The 19,022-nt window shown below is 42.0% G+C and overlaps 1 protein-coding gene across 7 annotated transcripts in view; it reads left to right on the top strand.

Moving 5' to 3' along the window:
* dlgap4b (discs, large (Drosophila) homolog-associated protein 4b) overlaps positions 1–19,022 on the top strand; it is a 339,971-nt gene that overhangs the window by 185,575 nt on the left and 135,374 nt on the right. For all 7 annotated transcript variants that reach the window (XM_057845839.1, XM_057845841.1, XM_057845842.1 and 4 more), the window contains exon 3: positions 11,773–11,821. The gene's annotated coding sequence lies outside the window, so the exon portion shown is untranslated. The remainder of the gene's footprint in view (positions 1–11,772; positions 11,822–19,022) is intronic.

The raw sequence follows: 19,022 nt of genomic DNA, 5'->3' as shown, positions 1-19,022 counted from the left end.
ATGACATTTGAATCAGGAGCTCGGTAACACAGCAGATAATTATGTTTTTACAATTGGGGATTAGGAGCTCAATTGTAATATATTCCAGGAGATTGTAAATCATAATTGCAACACCCCCTTCCCCCTTTGATGCCCGATTCATTCGTGTCATGTTATGTCCGTGCAAATTAAAGTCAGAGCCTTTGTTATCTTTAGTAGACAATCCTTAGTGTGTTCGAGATTCTTGTAGAGACTCCTGCCGTTGATAGGTTTCAGCTTACCGTCCCATCCACGAGTTGTTATACTGGTCCGCTATGTAGTATTTACAGTTATCCAGCTATTATATTCAGCTGGTCAAGACTCGTGATAGCTTTTATCTTCATATCTTGCGTCTTGACAAGGATCCTGCAATCCGAGACCCAGGTGTTGGCTATTTTCCCAGCTTTCTTGAGTTGACGTGCTTTTCTTGCAATTTCGGCATTTCGGCGAGTCAAGTTGTGATTCAAAAAAAATCTTCGACCCTTTCAGGTGGCGGCGCTGGTTAAGCAGGGCAGTCTTGGTCTTGTGGTCTGCCAGCTTCATGAGCACCGTCGCCGGTCCTCTCCCCCCAGATGGGAGCAGAAGGCAGCGACGGATGTCCAGTGGTTCCATGTTTATTCCATACTCTTTCAGCTTAGCAATTGCCAGTTGTGCCACTGTGTCCCCTGGGCTAGGCATAAATTGTAATCCAGAAATGATGAGCTCATTTGCGCATCGGTACTGGTTGAGATCGTCAGCCAAAATGTCCAGCCTCTTGATGCGAACATCTCTCTACTCGACCGCCTGCTTGAGTTTCTCGTTTTTAGCGCGAAGTAACTGGAGCTCCCTGACGATTTCTTGATTCTGGTTTTGAATCAAGCCAGTCAAGGAGACCTCCAACTTCTGTATGGAGGATTTTATTTCATCCAAGTCTCCAGGTTTCAAATTCTTTGGAGCCATACTGGGAGTCCAGCTTGCTGGCCCTGAGCGCTTATCGGTTAAGATGAGAGAGTGCTTCAGGAGCTCAGAGTGCGTCTGTACGCGTTGAAGGCTGAGCAGCGAATGATTGATGGTTAATGCAGTTATTGCAGTTGTGTTGTTTTATCACAATAGATTGGTTTATTTACCATTTCAAAAACCAGAAGCCATTCATTTACGAATGTGATTGCACTTTAGTTTACCTATTTAAATGTACAGATATTAAGATTTGAATGAGGCAAAATAACATGCTTTTTCCCTCAAATATATTGTTATAATCATTTGTTTCGGATGTACTGTAATTATTTTCTGTATAAAAATTAATTTGGTGTTCAAAGTCTTTTCAAACTTGAGTCTTGACAAAGAGGGGGTCGTCTTATAATCAGGGCCGTCTTATATTCGGGCTAATACGGTATTAGGCTGAGGGTGCCATTACTTTTGTCTGGCCTATTTCTAGAGTTTTGTGTAAAATGATATTGATTGAATTTTTTTTTTCATTCTCTTTTGTGTTTTTTCATTGCAAACAAAATAAATGAAGATATTACTACCAAAGCGTTGGTAATTGTAATCATTTCTGGGAGAAACTGACATTATCTGACAGAATTGCAGGGGTGCCAATACTTTTGGTCAGCAGTATATATATCATGGCGGGCCGATCTTATTTTCGTCTTCCATCGGAGTAATCGCAGTATTTTTTATTGACAAATGGTACTATTTACAGTGGCGGCAGAGAGTTGGGACGGGGTGTGAAATGTTCACATCTTCCGGGGGGAGGGGGGGAACAGAAAATAATTGAGAAGCACTGACCTAGTCATACGGGAACCAAATCTCACACTAAGTATCTCTATTAAGAGTGTAACTGACACAACAATAGAACGCACAACACGCGAAACAAAGGGTAAAAAGCTCACCGCTCGAAGAAGCCAGAACCTGTCCAGCCAATTGGTGTATTCAGGATGATAAGGTCACGCTTGCGTTTGGCATTTATATAGAACTCAAATTTGGCAGGTATCCAGTACATACATTTGGAAGAGGCCAGATTCTGTTGACAATATAATTCCAAAACATATTTTGTTTTGTATTGGGGATGCTCCAACACATCCAGATTTTCAAGTTTATATGTGAGTTTTAAGTCGGGCCGTGGATTTCATATGTGCTGGTTGGCTTGGCACGAAATAATCATGTATTTTTATTTCATTAGGACTAGTGCTGAAAAATAGACCCAGGATATATCATTGACTTTCACTCTTCTGCAAGGTTGTTTTAAAAAAAAAAAATCAGTCAGTCTTAATTTTGCCCATTGAAAGGCGCCAAATCAGCGCAGCCTTCCTGTCTGATGGCTCAGTCTAATTTCTAATTTATCTCACTGTGGCCCGAGAAACCTGTAAAGTGCAGCCTTAATTTATCCTTCAATTCAGCAATGTGCAGTGAAGCGAGGGGTTACTACCTGAAGACAACTCAATCTTCAGTCCCCTCAAGGTCTCTAATGACATGTGCCGCTCCTTACGTCTTAGACACGTAATAAATATACTGTAATCCATTGTTTGGTTATGTTTTGTTTTGTTTCTACATGTAGATTGTAAAGCTTTTGAGGATGACCTTCAGCTTTGTTAACACAGCTAAGAGGTGTAGATACTTTCTGTGTGGGTTTCTTGACATTTTGTTTTTAAAGGTCACCACACTCTCAAAAATCAAAGTGGAAAGCTACGAATGCAAAATGTTTGTACAATGTGTACAGTTGGCAGTGGTGTGTTCAAGAGAGGCACCTTTCATGCAGCTTAATAATAAAAAGTTGATAAAAATGAAAGCTTTATGGTGTTTTGTGTTTGTCAATTTTAGCTTGGATTCAGAATCTTGTTTATTTTCGCAACCATCACAACTCAACAAACATTTCACAACAAGTTTCAGAATGAAATTGGAATTTCTCCGTATCAGTGTGGAAAATATCAAACATATTCACTGCTGGCCTAAAGTATTGGCACCCCTGCAATACTATCAGATAATGCTCAATTTCTCCCAGAAAATAATTGCATTTATGAATGTTTTGGTAGTTTTACCAAAAATTTAAATCATTATCATTTTACACAAAACTCCAAAAATGGTCCGTACAAAAGTCTTGGCACCCTTTGGAAAATAATGTGATGCTTCTGTAATTTGTGTAATCAACAGCGCCTGTTACTTACACCTTAACAGGTGGTGGCAATAACTAAATCACAACTGCAGCCAGTTAAAATGGATTAAAGTTGCCTCAACCTCTGTCCTGTGTTCATGTGTGTACCACATTGAGCATGGAGAAAAGAAAGAAGACCAAAGGACTGTCTGACGACTTGAGAAGCAAAATTGTGAGGAAGCATGGGCAATCTCAAGTCTACAAGTCCATCTCCAAAGACCTGAATGTTCCTGTGTCTACCGTGCGCAGTTTCATCAATAAGGGTAAACAGGGCTGTCAACAGACTTGCAGGGGCCCGGGGACAAGAGACCATTTTAGGGCACCCCCACCCCACCCCTGCCACCGGCTTGTCACGACAACATACGCAATACTTTCAACCCTTAGCAAGCAATGACAGTGTAAATTTTCAAATGATTTGAGAGGGACAGTTAAATTTTACAGACCGTAATGTGATGTGACACAATATAAAGAAACAATTTCCAACTACTGTCCCTTGTAGGCTACAATACAATACAACTGAGAGTGTTATGTCTGCCTGCTAGCGTTTGCCATAATACACAGTTGGTCGTAAACCCAAGATAAATCCGTCCGCCGGACCCGAGTCTGTTCAGCCTCGTGCACCTGCTCCCCACAGACCAACATATATCCCTGATCTCCCATCACCTTCTCTCTGCTCGGCTCAACGCGAGCAGCATGTCATACCGCAGCTCAATAAGCTGCATGCGGCCGGCGACAGACTTGAATCAGGCTTTGGTCACGGTAATCGAGAATGTAAACGTTCAGTGTTAGCGGCTGTTGTTCACTTACCAACATAACCGTCCACAGCCAACTCTAGCCGTAATTGTCTGGCTCTTGTCCCCCTTTTAAAAACCTCATTTTTTCTCATTCACCTCTATGATCTTCATCTGTTTTTCTTTTTCTCTTTTCTTTTCTGCGCACCCAATTTATGATGACTCGCCATGTTTAGAGTTTATAACAATGACAGATTTTAATTTCCAGCTTTAGGGCATGTACGTAGTGTAGCCTTGAGTACGCCAGAGCGTGGTCAAGCCATCCTCTGCTAAGATAGTGGAGGGGATGTATTGTGCAAAAAAAGGAAAAAATATATATTTGAAATATTTAATATGTTAAAGTTTTTAATTATATATCGAGTAGAACATAATATTTAATCAGACAATGATTTAAATAAAAAGAAATATGTGAACGTAAAGTAAAATAAATTAAGGGCCATTCAGGGGCCCCTATGGTCCTGAGGTTCGGGACAACATCCCTTGTTGCCTACACCCCCCACCCCCCCGCCGACAGGCTTGAGTGTAAAGCCCATGGCACTAGGGCTTACCTTCCCTAGATGTGGACGGAAAAGAAAAATTGACGAGAGATTTAAACGAAAGATTGTGCGAATGGTGGATAAAGAACCTCGACTAACATCCAAACAAGTTCAAGCTGTCCTTCCGTCCAAGGTTATAATAGTGTCATCCCGTACTAACCGCCCTGGGGTGGCGCCGGCCCGACGTGTCCGCTCGTCTGCGTGGCTGTCACATGTTTGTTGTTATTGGGCGCGCTAGGTGGGGGACCTCAGTGCCGGGATTAGCGATGGGGCAGCTTAGAGTGGGTTGCCAACAAGCTCACACTCACAAGGGATTCACATGATTACTGGTTCTAGATCACAGGGCTGATATGTGTACACTCCACCCATCCCGATCACTTATCTTCTAGACCCCCCCCGCCCCTTTCTCTGGTGAACAGGCCCCCCATATGGTGTCAACCGGAAATACATCTAGCTGACGATAGCACCAAAATATTCATAGTTAGAGTAGGCATTTAGTGTATTTCTTGTTGTTGTTTTTCTTCTGTCTCTCTCCTTCTTTTCTTCTGTTCCTCCATAACCCCTCCCTGTTCGCTGCTTTGTCTTAATAAACGAGGTATGTTGAATGATCACAATGGGAGTATGTCATGCTCCAATGTGAAACATTAAAACCGTTCACAACAACCAGACACTCAGACTTCCATTCTCTGCATCAAACAGCTGAACAGGACAGGATTGGGGGGGGGCTCATTGTTGTATCGTGATATCATGAGATCATCGCTATTGTGAGCCTTGCATCGCAAATCATATCGTATCGTATTGTGACGATTGTTGTTGTTTCGAAAAACGATCGTTTTAGGGAAGAAGCTGTTCTCCAATCAATTATCTCTAAACATATAAAGCAACTTTATAGCTATACTAGGTAACTTTTCAACCTTTATAAAATATTTTCATAACATTTGTGACGATACGTCGACTGACAACTATTTGAATGACACCTCTTTTATATCTTGAAGGGGTCTGTATCGCTTTCACCGGCGCTAAATAATTTTGAGGAGGGTAGCAGGAACCCTGCCAGGCTAAAAAACTACAAATGTGCTGACTGCTCTACGGCATAAGTCACTTCCCCCTTTCCCTATTCATTATAAAGACGGAAGTCGATGGGAACGCTTTCGTGCGAATACTGCAAAGATGGCAGAGCAACAAAAGAGACAAAAAGTTTTGTCTGAGAAGAAAAAAAAAAGGCTACCAGGATAAATGGATACTCAAGAATAAACACTGGCTCGGCTTTTACGAACTCGTCAGCATTGACGAGCCGGGTGGAGAGGGCGGGTTAGCCACACTTAATCACACGGTTGCTTACCGTCATATGTTATTGTTTAGCCAGAACTGGATTCATTACCCTATTTCTATTCATCCTTCACACAGCCGCTGGAAACAGAAATGTCGTTTAATCCATCTGCAGGCAACTGGGAGATCATGATTTAACGACACTGCGGGTGTATGCTGGTCCTCATGGGAAACGCAGTCTTCTTTCCGGCAAAACACTACCGCTTTTGTCCACCGGCGTCGCTACAATCGACCAAAACTGAAAAGTTAACTCGTGTTGCTTTAATATTCTCGACACGAGAATAATTATTATATAAAGAGAATTATTATTTTTCATATGTGAGCCAAGGTGGAATCACGTACATACAATGGTTGCCTCAAATGTTGATGTACGTCCAGCGGTTTTCATACAGAAAGTCGCAGTATTATTTAAATAACTTCAAGGTTGGATCTTTTGGCATTTTTTCAATGTCTCATCGGAGTGATGCATGATGAAAAATAAGAGGGCTTTTATGAAGTTTTATCTGGTATTCTGCTAGATTTGGAAGGTCATGATGAAACTTTAAGTATTTTCTACTGAGTAGGTTCAAAAAAAATCTATGGATTGACTCTTCGAATCTGGCTTCAACTTTGTATGCAATATACACGATGTATGTACTGTAGGAATAACTACATAGCACAATACTCAAATTCATATTTTCTGCACACATCAATACACATATTTGACATACATACATTGGTAAAATCTTTTCAGAGAATGCTAATCCCCCTGTGTGCATAGTGGTGATTACCCCACATGACACGTGGTGTGTTGGCATAAGATCTTTTAGTCAAGTTAATTCTAACTCTTACCACTTATCTGACTCCAATATTGATAACTAAAAGAAAGGCTGTAAGACTTTTAACTTTATTTAACGGACTTTCTCATTTAAGACTCCAAACAAAGTTGACAATTTATTCCAAATTAAGGATAATCCAAAATAGCAAGGCAATATGGCCGGTGGCTCTGGTTCTGGTCTCTTAACTCACGCACTCTTTACTTTGCACTGTAAATATCTTTCACCCTGGCACCAACTGTAGATACTCATTCAAAGCTCCGGTGGGGAGTCGAAACGGGGCCATACAGTCACGTGCCGGCTCCCACTTGATTTTAATGCATCACACCCCGAGGTTGTGGGATGAGTAGGACCTGCTGGAGGGGTGACATAACGGCTGCATCCTCACGGCAGGCCCGATATTCTGGCACCTCCGGTCCCTCTACCCAGGGACCAGGCAGCCACAGTAACTGGCCGGTAGGTGGGTCCCACACTTTTTCTTTATGACGTGGTTCCCAGGGCGTGGCCTCCTCTCTGCCTGGGCCGCGGGGGCATCGGGGCTCCGATCCTGCGGCGATCTACGGTGCTCTCCTGCGTCGGCCTTCCCCCCTCTTTTCTGCCTGGGCGTCCTCCCTTCACTCCAGCACGGGTCGCTGGCTGGTTGCCGTACGTCAGCTGGGTATCGCCTGCTCAAGGTGGGGATCCTGCCCTGCCCCAGGCCTGATGGGCAGCTAGGGGTCCTGTGGTGTGCCGTGCTGGTTGGGGGGCTGCGGCAGCGGCTTGTAGGCCCTGTTGGTAGTGGGCATGGGGGGTGGTGGCGCGTCCCTGAAGGCAGGTTGATGGGGGTGCGGATGGCCCGGGGGACCACCCTGGATCCCGGGGGGATGACTGCAGCCCCCTTGCTGGGCTGCAGTAGATCGTCCTCCCCCCGATTGGTTGGGGAAGGGCCGCGGCTCCCGCCAGTATTTCCACTCTTCTGCAAGACTATCACATGTTGGATGGGATTCACGCATGACTAGGTGCAATTAGACACACTCAAGCAGTAAAACTCAGTGTCAGGACTAGCGATCAGATGACATAGAATCGGATGCCAGCATACTCACGCTCACAAGGGGTTCACACAAATACTGGGTTCTACACCTCACATGGCTGATTTGTGTACACTCCACCCCTCCCACTCACTCATCTTTCTGACTGACTCCCCCCCTCTTCTTTTTTCCTTGGTCATCAGGCCCCCCACATGGTGTCAACTGGAAATACAACTGGCTAACGATAGCACCAACATATTCATAGTTACTGTAGGCGTTCAAAGTATTTTTTGTTGTTGTTTGTACTTTTTCTGTCTCTCTCTTCCCCTTTTTTTCTTCTGTCACCCCATAACCCCATCCTGTTCGCTGCTTTCTACTCATAAACGAGGCATGTTGAGAGACCACAATTGGAGTATGACATTAAAACTGCTCAGACTAATCGGACACTCAGATTTCGATTCTCCGTGCCAAGCAGCTAAACAGGACAGGTTAAAAAAATTAAAAAAAAAAAAAAATGCAAGACAATATGGCAAAAACGACCGACAAATAGAGGAAAGCTGGTCCCATGGACAACTCTCAGCATGCAATGAGCATTCCTGAGGAGTGACAACCTCTGACAGAAATTTGTAGTCTCCTTAAAGGTGTTGGGAGGCGGGGAGGTGGCTCGGAAAGGCTGACTGGGCAGTTCCCAGGGGTGTTGCCAGTCTTAGATTGGGCGAGAGAATTCGTAGGTTACTGTTGTCAGGGCGACGGGAGTTATCGTAACGAAGGAATAGGACGCCATCTTCGAATAGTGTTATCGGGTTTCAGGACATCTGCTGATGGGGTTTGTAATAATTCTATCCCGTGTTGCGCCAACCCGGCTAGGGCTCTCCGCCATCTCAGCACCTTCCAGGCCAGGCACGTTCGTTGTTTTCCAACGCTTCGTCGACGTCTGGTGTCCATTCCCTTCCCATCTCAGACTAGACATGTACCAATTATCGGTTTCAAGGTATACCGTGGAATGAAAACACCAAAGTTTAAAAACCGCAAAAATTTTCTGTCATACCGTCCCTAAGGTATTAGCTTTTTTCATGTCCCAAAAATGCATGGAGAAATTCCTCGCTTGCAGCTGCAAGGCTCAACCCTCCCCCCACCGGTTGTTGCTCAGTGTCAGTGAGTCAGCTGTGCTACAAGATGGCTGGAAGGTGAAACTCCTTAACTTTTTCTCCCATCGAAGAAAACAAAATCGCTAGTATGCGAATACTTCGGCTACAGAAAAGTTACAGACGGCCGTGGCTTAGACAAAAAGGGCCAACCGACATGTATAACATGTTTGCAGAGGGTGGCTGCAGAGGAAGCAATACTTCCTGTATTATTTCGCATGTATATAACATTAAAGGTTCGTAAACACTGACATTACGTTTCCCCCCAGCTACGAGAGTTACAGTAACTCCAGCGTGTTTAGTGTGTCTAGCGGAGGTAAAATGTGTTTTTTCTCTCTCTGGCAACTGTCTGTATTGAGAAAGAGAGTGTGTGTATAATGTAAACATGATATACAGTGCCTTGCAAAAGTATTCGGCCCCCTTGAACCTTGCAACCTTTCGCCACATTTCAGGCTTCAAACATAAAGATATAAAATTTTAATTTTTTTGTCAAGAATCAACAACAAGTGGGACACAATCGTGAAGTGGAACAACATTTATTGGATAATTTAAACTTTTTTAACAAATAAAAAACTGAAAAGTGGGCGTGCAATGTTATTCGGCCCCCTTGCGTTAATACTTTGTAGTGCCACCTTTTGCTCCAATTACAGCTGCAAGTCGCTTGGGGTATGTTTCTATCAGTTTTGCACATCGAGAGACTGACATTCTTGCCCATTCTTCCTTGCAAAACAGCTCAAAGCTCAGTGAGGTTGGATGGAGAGTGTTTGTGAACAGCAGTCTTCAGCTCTTTCCACAGATTCTCGATTGGATTCAGGTCTGGACTTTGACTTGGCCATTCTAACACCTGGATACGTTTATTTTTGAACCATTCCATTGTAGATTTGGCTTTATGTTTTGGATCATTGTCCTGTTGGAAGATAAATCTCCGTCCCAGTCTCAGGTCTTGTGCAGATACCAACAGGTTTTCTTCCAGAATGTTCCTGTATTTGGCTGCATCCATCTTCCCGTCACTTTTAACCATCTTCCCTGTCCCTGCTGAAGAAAAGCAGGCCCAAACCATGATGCTGCCACCACCATGTTTGACAGTGGGGATGGTGTGTTCAGGGTGATGAGCTGTGTTGCTTTTACGCCAAACATATCGTTTTGCATTGTGGCCAAAAAGTTCAATTTTGGTTTCATCTGACCAGAGCACCTTCTTCCACATGTTTGGTGTGTCTCCCAGGTGGCTTGTGGCAAACTTTAAACGAGACTTTTTATGGATATCTTTCAGAAATGGCTTTCTTCTTGCCACTCTTCCATAAAGGCCAGATTTGTGCAGTGTACGACTGATTGTTGTCCTATGGACAGACTCTCCCACCTCAGCTGTAGATCTCTGCAGTCCATCCAGAGTGATCATGGGCCTCTTGGCTGCATCTCTGATCAGTTTTCTCCTTGTTTGAGAAGAAAGTTTGGAAGGACGGCCGGGTCTTGGTAGATTTGCAGTGGTCTGATGCTCCTTCCATTTCAATATGATGGCTTGCACAGTATCCTTGAGATGTTTAAAGCTTGGGAAATCTTTTTGTATCCAAATCCGGCTTTAAACTTCTCCACAACAGTATCTCAGACCTGCCTGGTGTGTTCCTTGGTTTTCATAATGCTCTCTGCACTTTAAACAGAACCCTGAGACTATCACAGAGCAGGTGCATTTATACGGAGACTTGATTACACACAGGTGGATTCTATTTATCATCATCGGTCATTTAGGACAACATTGGATCATTCAGAGATCCTCACTGAACTTCTGGAGTGAGTTTGCTGCACTGAAAGTAAAGGGGCCGAATAATATTGCACGCCCCACTTTTCAGTTTTGTATTTGTTAAAAAAGTTTAAATTATCCAATAAATGTTGTTCCACTTCACGATTGTGTCCCACTTGTTGTTGATTCTTGACAAAAAAATTAAATTTCATATCTTTATGTTTGAAGCCTGAAATGTGGCGAAAGGTTGCAAGATTCAAGGGGGCCGAATACTTTTGCAAGGCACTGTAAGTCATACACACATGCTTTTTATGGAAAATAATTCAATTATTTTTGTTCTGATGGTAATAATGTTGAACTGTGGCTGTGGGTTTAGGCTCACCTAATGGACTGCATTTATTTTATTTGGAATATTTTTTTTATTTTTTTATTTTTTTTTATTTTATTTTAACTTAACATTATACTATACTATACCTATGTTCCAATTTGCTAATGTGTAATGCTCTGAAAAATAAAAATCCTGTTCAATGGAAAAGTTTTTTATTTTTTTTTAAACCCAGATATCTCAAAGTAACACAGTAAGAGCTGTAATTGTAATACCGTGAAACCGTAAAACCGTGATATTTTGGTTTAATGTTATCATACCATCAGAATATCATACTGGCACATGCCTATCTCAGACACTCAGAGACTAGCATACTTTTTGTTTTTTATTGTCCTGCCCCACAATAATTCCTCTCAGGCACTCATTATTTAAATGTCTTCTGTTTGTTGTTTACACTATGGTTTTAATCATCTTTATTTTATTAGGTACTAAGTAGCATAGGCAATAAAAGTAGGTGTGTTTTAGCGTGATCAATGTTTAGCAGGGTTAGCAAACATATTTTTCCCTTTAGCCCCCTTCTGGTGCACCGTGTAAGAATGTTTGCTCAGTTGCAGTGATGATGGGAGTCAACATTCAACATTGCCATAGTGTCTCAACACTGCAAGTATGATAAAACAAATGGAATATGGAGAAGTGGGAGCTTGCCAAGATTGAAATGTAATATTGAGATGATAGGAGGAAAGTAGGTCACAGAAGTGTAAAAAGACTTTTCCTTGCCGGGACCTGAACCTGCCTTGGCCTCAAGCGCTTGTGCCCACGATCAGATTATTTGAACACAGTTGATAATATGCGTGAAAATGCTTTATCCTCAGAGGACTTTGTGTTGTGGCAAGTCAGGCATGACAAGGTGATATAGTGTGTTAACATTGTGTTTTCTCTTTCAGGAAACCTCCACACGTTCATATCGAGGCTTCATATCAATGAACTGCCAATGTAAGTCTTTCACTTGACCTTAACCGCTCATGTTTTTGTTTTTAATGACGCTCAAACATGTGGCAACAATGCTGGAATATCTTCATCTTGAACCGACTACAATATTTCAACTGTTAATTGCTATTCCCTGCGAACCCGCTGACAGGACTTCAAAGAGGACTTGCTGGAGGAAGAGAAAGTCACTTTCACATTTCAAACACAACCTTCCTCTCGGTTTCCTGTTTTAGAAATATTTCATCCATAGCACAAGGAGGGCTTGAGGCGATGTCAATAACAGACGAAGATGTGAGACTTACCAGTATATTTTGCAGACTTTCCTTTCTTGGCTTTCAAATATTATGATTGGATACCCGTAAACCTTGAAGTTCAGACTCTAATATATAAGGTATGATGAAATATTAAACTATAGATTGAAGTCACTTTTGAAAGACCAACTGCAGGTGCTACCACCTTCCCCGAAAAAAAAAAACTACAAAAGAAAAAAAATCCTTCCCTCGTATGTTTCTATTTTCTGTTCATGCGCAAATCTAATTGAATGTGTTGGAGTGCTGTCACCAAGCCAAAATGTAGTGCTATAATGCTACGTAATCTATACATCACAACATCACAGAATATCACATTTCAAAAAGCCTTTAGCTTATTGACTGGCATCTTTTGACACCTGTTTAGTCTTTGCCAATGTTGGGTTTCAGAAAAATTGATGCCTTGAACATGGCATGCTTTAACGTACAGTGGGGCAAATATGTGTGCAACTTCTCCCATTTGAAAATATTAGAAAGGCCTGTAATTGTCAACATTGGTAAACCTCAACCATTAGAGACAGAATGGCGGAAAAAAAAACCAAAAATCACATTGTTTGATTTTTAAAGAATTTATTTGCAAATCGTGGTGGAAAATAAGTATTTGGTCAATACCAAAAGTTCATCTCAATACTTTGTTATGTACCCTTTGTTGGCAATAACGGAGGCCAAATGTTTTCTGTAACTCTTCACAAGCTTTTCACACACTGTTGCTGGTATTTTGGACCATTCCTCCATGCAGATCTCCTCTAGAGCAATGATGTTTTGGGGCTGTTGTTGGGCAACACGGACTTGCAACTCCCTCCACAGATTTTCTATGGGGTTGAGATCTGGAGACTGGCTAGGCCACTCCAGGACCTTAAAATGCAAAGCCACTCCTTTGTTGCCCTGGCTGTGTGTTTGGGATCATTGTCATGCTGAAAGACCCAGCCACGTCTCATCTTCAATGCCCTTGCTGATGGAAGGAGATTTTCAGTCAAAATCTCTTGATGCATGGCCCCATTTATTCTTTCCTTTACACAGATCAGTCGTCCTGGTCCCTTTGTAGAAAAACAGCTCCAAAGCATGATGTTTCCACCTCCATGCTTCACAGTTGGTATGGTGTTCTTCGGATGCAATTCAGTATTCTTTCTCCTCCAAACACGAGAACCTGTGTTTCTACCAAAAAGTTCTATTTTAGTTTCATCTGACCAGAACACATTCGCCCAGTCCTCTTCTGGATCATCCAGATGCTCTGTAGCGAACCGCAGACGGGCCCGGATGTGTACTGACTTCAACAGGGGGACACGTCTGGCAGTGCAAGATTTGAGTCCCTGGCAGCGTATTGTGTTACTGATAGTAGCCTTTGTTACTGTGGTCCCAGCTCTCTGTAGGTCATTCACTAGGTCCCCCCCGTGTGGTTCTGGGATTTTTGCTCACCGTTCTTGTTATCATTTTGACGCCACGGGGTGAGATCTTGCATGGAGCCCCAGATCGAGGGAGATTATCAGTGGTCTTGTATGTCTTCCATTTTCTAATAATTGCTCCCACAGTTGATTTCTTTACAGAAAGCATTTTACCTATTGCAGATTCAGTCTTCCCACCCTGGTTCAGGTCTTCAATTTTGTCTCTGGTGTCCTTTGACAGCTCTTTGGTCTTGGCCATAGTGGAGTTTGGAGTGTGACTGACTGAGATTGTAGACAGGTGTCTTTTATACCGATAATGAGTTAAAACAGGTGCCATTAATACAGGTAACGAGTGGAGCCTCGTTAGACCTCGTTAGAAGAAGTTAGACCTCTTTGACAGCCAGAAATCTTGCTTGTTTGTAGGTGACCAAATACTTATTTTCCATAACACCACCACCACCATGATTTGCAAATAAATTCTTTAAAAATCAAACAATGTGATTTTGTTTTTTTTTTCCCACATTCTGTCTCTCATGGTTGAGGTTTACCCATGTTGACAATTACAGGCCTCTCTAATCTTTTCAAGTAGGAGGACTTGCACAATTAGTGGTTGACTAAATACTTATTTTCCCCACTGTACTGACTCCATTTTGAAAGCTGGAAAACGGCTTCAAAACACAAGTTGACAATTTATTCAGGTCGACAGCGATTAAACGGCAAGGCAAAACAGCAACAGTCCCAAGCGAGGAGGCAGACGGGTTCCAGGGTCACCATATTACAAGTCAACAAAAGGTTCCCGAGAAAAATGATAACAATTAGTTAAGCATTCAGTCTTTTAAAGGCTCTGGTGAGGCCATGGTCCGAAAGAAGGGTGTGTTTGGCCGTTGTTTGGGATAATTTTCTATCACAGTTTTAGCTGTTTAATTCGTGCGTCACAGTTGCTAGTTCACCGTTACTGGGCCACCGCAGTGGGGGATTTTGCCCGCCTCAGCGTCAAAGGGGCGCTTGGAGTCCTATCGGTCGTGTTATCAGTTGGATATCGAGTGTTCTCCGGTGTTCCTTGTGTTGGGACAGGACGTCCCGCCATTTGTTCTGGACTGTCCTGAAGAGCTGATTGTGGGATTTGGTGTTGCAGACGTGGGCTTGTAGATGTCCTGCCTATTACCTGGTTGTTAGCGTCCATTTTGCTCAGTCAGCTGCATGATGCACGCGTTGGGCTTCCGTGGTCAGAAGGCTTCATGCATCTCTTATGCACTAAGTCAAATATATTCAGCTTGTTTTCATTAAAGTATGATATAAATGTTATTTATTTTATATTGGGTGATTTAGAGTAATACAAACAGTCCAACAGTAAATAGGAGAAAAGACACTATTCCTTGATTGATTTATCATTGTTTTATCATTTATTTATCATTGTGTAAGAGTAATACAAACAGTCGAACAGTAAATACGAGAAAAGATACTATTCCCTTCAGTCGTGATACTTTGCATCCCAAAAGGTTATCGATATGATCATGCCAAGAATAAAGATTTTTTAAAGGTTTCAATGTTTAATAAAAAAAAGTAACCAACAAGTTGCTACCAAAATCTTCCACCATTATATTGTCATAGTTAACTCTATAGCTGGCATTGACGACGCACAATGCCCAATCCATTAAGACCGGGAAGGGCGAATGAACGTTCGTTCGTTCGCTCGTTTGCTCAAAACCAGAGCATTTTCAAGGCATTCACAGGTCGCTTTCTGTTGATTTTAGGGCATTTACAGGTCACATCCTGTTGAGTTTGAGTCCCTGCCTACACGCCTCTGATAAAACGTACATCCCTTAATGTCCAAACTAAGTACTGCTTGTCATTTTCCCTCCAAAATGTCATGTGACTCCTTACAGGAGTGCTGTCAGCATTGCTGCAGAGGTTAAAGAGGTGGGGGGGTCAGCCTGATAGTGCTCAGACCATATGCCGCACTCTACATCAAATTGGTGTGCAAGGCTGGCACCCCAGGAGGAAGCCTCTTCGGAAGACGGTATACAAGAAAGCCCGCCCGTCTCATCAGACCATAGGACATGGCTCCAGTAATCCATGTGCTTTGTTGACACGTCTTCAGCAAACTGTTTGCGGGCTTTCCTTTGTATTTTTTTAACATTTTGGTGTAAGCTGAGCTTCCCTTGCAGTCTGGATAAGACACAGTATGCCTAAAGTCTTTATGCAGTGACATCGCCAATTCGTGAACTGGCATGTGTCACATTGTTCTCCTCCATTTCTACTATTCTGTGATTGTGTCATTGATGATATTTTCCAAAACCACAAAGATCCTCCTTGTACAAGCCTACCTTCAACCAATTTTGCACAATTTTCCAGATACATCCATATGGCGCTGATGCCGTGTTTTCAAAGCTATTGTAAGCCTGCAACATTTCATCTGTGTTTTGTGTCATCTCAGACTTTCTCCCTCTTATTTTTCTTGCCTTGAGCTCTCAAGGCCACCAGAATATTTGAATATGAACGAGGTTTTACAAATACAGCCATGAATAAATGCCACTCTCTCGAGATGGTTTCTTCACCATTTTTTTAGTCTTAAAGCTGAATCATTGGCACTTCTTGTCTTATACTTTCGGGATTATGCTTCGTAAAGTATCCTCAATGTAGATAAATAAATCCTTTCACGTCAAGCCACGGTCATTCATTCTTTCCTGCTCATCCTTCCTGAGCCCCACACAACAAATATGTCCTTGTCGTGTCTCTGGGAGAAGGATCATTTGCATTAAAATACACTTATTAATGGTCTCAAGTGTACACACATGCACACTGAAGACCCTCTTGTGTGCATATAGATTCAGTTTCCTGTCAAAGTGGGGGGACTGCCGGCTGTGTGGCTGTGTTTAGGCGATAACAAAATGCTGTACTGCTTTCCATCCCTTCAGTCATGTTCCTGGGGCATGTCTCCCGGGATGGTGGATGAGCGGATGGAAGTGGAATCACACTCACAATAGGCCCTGCTGTAGGTGCTAGAAATGGATCTGGCGGTTATATTTGACTCTAGCTTTTGTCTCAGTGTTGTATAATTAACCTGAGCATCAATGAATCACACTACATTCACTGTGGAAAATTCAAACTTCACAATTTAGGTGTGACACGCAACACTTGCCGGGGGATGATCAGATCAGCATAAGGCAGAAAGTGTAGCAACACTATGATCAAAGAGGAGCACCCTCTGCATGAGACTGCAGTGATGTCTCCACTGAAAAGATTGAAGTAACTCCCCCGTATCAGAGGGTAGAACTTTGTTGTGCTTCTCCAGTTGGTGTTTTAATAAGTATGGTATAGCAGAGATTTAAAGAGGCCAAATCATGGAAAGGTGACTTTCCAATTGCTTGTGTACAAGTATTTGGGTCTCTGGATTGCTTGCCTGCCTATACAGTGGGAAAATACACAGCCAAATATTTATTTTAGGGCTGTCAAACGATTACAATTTTTAATCGAGTTAATTACAGCTTAAAAATTAATTAATCGTAATTAATCGCAATTAATCGCAATTCAAACCATCTATAAAATATGCCATATTTTTCTGTAAATTATATATATATTCTGTAAAATGTTGGAATGGAAAGATAAGACACAAGATGGATATATACATTCAACATACGGTACATATGGACTGTAGTGGGCATTTCACTCTACTGTCATTTAAATCTGTCTATGCTGTCCTCACTCCGAAGCGTCTACTTTTTCCAAAGCTAGACAGCTCGTGAACGACACCTTAATAATCAGACTTCTTCCTTTTTCATCTGATTTATTAATAAAATGGCCTCAAACAATGGTCCTCTTCAGACCGTCATAAAACTACAAAAAAAAGTAGACAAGCATTGCATTAGCAACAACGTTAGCTTAGCACGCTATACAGGTTCACTAAACATAAACAAAAAGCGTCTCATACAAAAAATATAACATTTCGCTTACTAACATAATATGTACATTCTTTACAACAACCATACTTACAGACAAATCTTGTCCAAGGATCATATAAGCACAACATTACAACGTAGGCGTCAGCCCGAGACGTCGTGCAGCTATATTGAACTGGCAAGAAAACAATAAACCATGTCGCAAAGCGACCACAAGAGTTCGCTATTAGACAGCACAAAAAGCCTTGCTGTAGAACTTACCAAAAGACATAATACTGTCTGAGCGGTACATGTGCGTTAATTACGTCAAATATTTTAACGTGATTAATTTAAAAAATTAATTACCGCGCGTTAACACGATAATTTTGACAGCTCTAATTTATTTATTTTTAGTTTTGTTTTTCTGAACAGGCTAATCCATCTCTAGAGCAGGCTAAATGCTCATTTTCATTTGGCATTGTACTAGAGCTGAAACGAATACTCGAGCAACTCGAGTAACCCGAGTTACAAAACTAATCCGAGTAGAGCTGTCCCGACTCGTCGACATAGTCGACGTCATCGATGACGTAAATCCGCCGACGAGCGAAACATCCCGTCGACGGTTAATGAAGGGTTAAAAAAATATAAGCGTGGAAAGTTCAGAATGTCGGACGCTCTGTATGCAAGCGGGGAAAGCGGCACAAAGCCAAAAAAGCGCACCAGAGTGTCCAAAACATTGACTTATTTCAAAGAAACAAAGGAGGGTACACTCTTTTGTCCTGTCTCTTTAATGCCAAGCTTGGCTGCACGTCGGCCGTAAATAAACACCTAAAGTGCCGTCACCAGTTTGTAAGTCCATCTCACTAACTAACGACATGTTTTATTGAAGTTGCTAAGCCTGTCACGATATGCAATGAGTCCATTTATCGCACGGCAAATAAAAATGAGGCCGGTAATTTTCACGGCTGCCTTTTATCGCTGCGTGCGTGCATACATTGGTGCGTGCGTGCGTGCGTGCTGATGGCATATGAGACTCCAGTTCCTTTCTCTTATCAACACGCTGTAGAGTTAAAGTTCAGACAACAAAATAAGAAAACACATCTATATTAAACACTGTAACGCTAGCACTGCTACACTGAGGTGAATGGGGGGGGAAGGCAACTTACTTTAGCCTGCTATAAAACATTGGCAGTCGTCTCGTGAAAGCAAACTTGCGGTTAAAAGGTGACACTTCAAACATGAAAAATCGCTGGTTAACAGCATTTGCGAACGAAAAAAAGACCCAAAAAAATCTATTACTGACACTACATCCAATTGCAAAAAGTGCTTTTTTTTGCGGAGTGTAAAGCTGAAGTTAGCGGTTTAGCGAACGTACTTCCGGTGAGCATTTCAAAATAAAAGCATGTCATGTTCTTCATATAAATAGCGATTTCTGGAGTTAATCCCACATACTTCAAAATTAAGATTCTACACTAAGAATACCTTTAAAATGACACCCTTTATGAAAAATCTGATTGGCAATGAATAATATAATTATTATAATACTATTATATATAGTACTATACTATAATATTAACGCTAGGTGTTTTTTTAAGAATGGTTTTAATCATGTTGGAAAGGCAAAGTCAGTGTTCTGAAT

This window comes from Corythoichthys intestinalis, chromosome 9 (assembly GCF_030265065.1).
Source record: "Corythoichthys intestinalis isolate RoL2023-P3 chromosome 9, ASM3026506v1, whole genome shotgun sequence".
Taxonomy (NCBI): domain Eukaryota; kingdom Metazoa; phylum Chordata; class Actinopteri; order Syngnathiformes; family Syngnathidae; genus Corythoichthys; species Corythoichthys intestinalis.
This window is presented reverse-complemented; position numbering and strand designations above follow the sequence as displayed.